Source organism: Frankliniella occidentalis, unplaced genomic scaffold (genome assembly GCF_000697945.3).
Source record: "Frankliniella occidentalis isolate FOCC.00 unplaced genomic scaffold, Focc_3.1 Scaffold612, whole genome shotgun sequence".
NCBI lineage: Eukaryota > Metazoa > Arthropoda > Insecta > Thysanoptera > Thripidae > Frankliniella > Frankliniella occidentalis.
Window position 1 is genome coordinate 34,496 of NW_026267728.1, and position 1,213 is coordinate 35,708.

Below are 1,213 nucleotides of genomic sequence, written 5' to 3' on the forward strand. Positions count from 1 at the left end.
CCGCGCAGGGGTGCAAACGGGTTCATGGGGGGCTCCGTGAAGGAGTGAAGCGGCGCCGAGCCGCGGTATAAAACAACACACTAAACTTTGGGGTACTCCCTCCTCCACCGCCCCACCACCAACATCATTTCAAAACGGTTATAATTGTTGTAATATATTATTTTCAATTCTCAGAGTTTTTTTTTTGTGAATGTACTAATATGCTTAGGAGCTTGTAGGTCCGTCTTTAGGTAGGTTTGGTCCGGTCTCGATTCTATCTGATGGGATGTAACTTCTTACAAATTTACTGCAGTTATGAGAGTTGGCAAATGTCACTAAACACATCTCACTTTTGAGTACTCGCCAGCAATATATTATTCTAATTGATGCAAAATTGTAGCCAACTTTTTTGTTGTTCCGTGTTCACGGCTAAAATCTGATGATCTGATTTGGTCAGCTTGTTTGGTAGACTGTGGTCGGTCGGTCGATCAATCAACTGCGTCCGGTAGTCGGGCGAGCCGTTGGTCGGTCGGTCGGCTGGCTAGCTGGTCGGCTGATCGGTCAGTCGGTCGGTTGGTCGGCTGGTCAGCTGGTCGGCTGGTCGGCTGGTCGACTGGTCGGCTCGTCGGCTGGTTGGTCGGTCGACTTCTTGGTCGGTCGGCTGGTTGGTCGGTCGGCTGGTTGGTTGGTCGGTCGTCTGGTTGGTCGGTCGTCTGGTTGGTCGGTCGTCTGGTTGGTCGGTCGGCTGGTTGGCTGGTTGGTTGGTCGGTCGGTTGGACGGTCGGTTGGTCGGTCGGCTGGTCGGCCGGTCGGCCGGTCGGCCGCTCGGCCAGTCGGCCGCTCAGTTAGTCGGTTGGTTGGTCGGTCGGTCGGCTGGTCGGCAGGTCGGCTAGTCCGTGGGGCGGGCGGGCCGGCCGGTGCACCGCCATTACTCACTGTCGCATCCACTTTGCGACTAGACTTATCTCCGCTAATAGATTGCCGGGGTATGGGAGGGGCGGCGGGCAGTGGCTGCAGCAGCAGTCAGGTGTCCCCGATGTGGGTCAGCCGCTCAGGACAACAACTGACCAGCGATGGTCCGACCAGGAGAACGACGCGCTGTAACGTCCATGAATTATGGTTACTAATTGACTCATGTTAAAGTCGATTTAAATTGATGAACATATTGAGAAAAAAATATTTGCATTCTTTTTTGAAAAGTTTTCTGGAAAATAACACAAGGCAAGTTACTCTA

General features: G+C 53.2%; 1 protein-coding gene across 1 annotated transcript in view; it reads right to left on the minus strand.

The window, feature by feature from the left end:
- LOC127751618 (general transcription factor II-I repeat domain-containing protein 2A-like) overlaps positions 1-1,213 on the minus strand; it is a 37,670-nt gene that overhangs the window by 14,350 nt on the left and 22,107 nt on the right. The window lies entirely within an intron of this gene.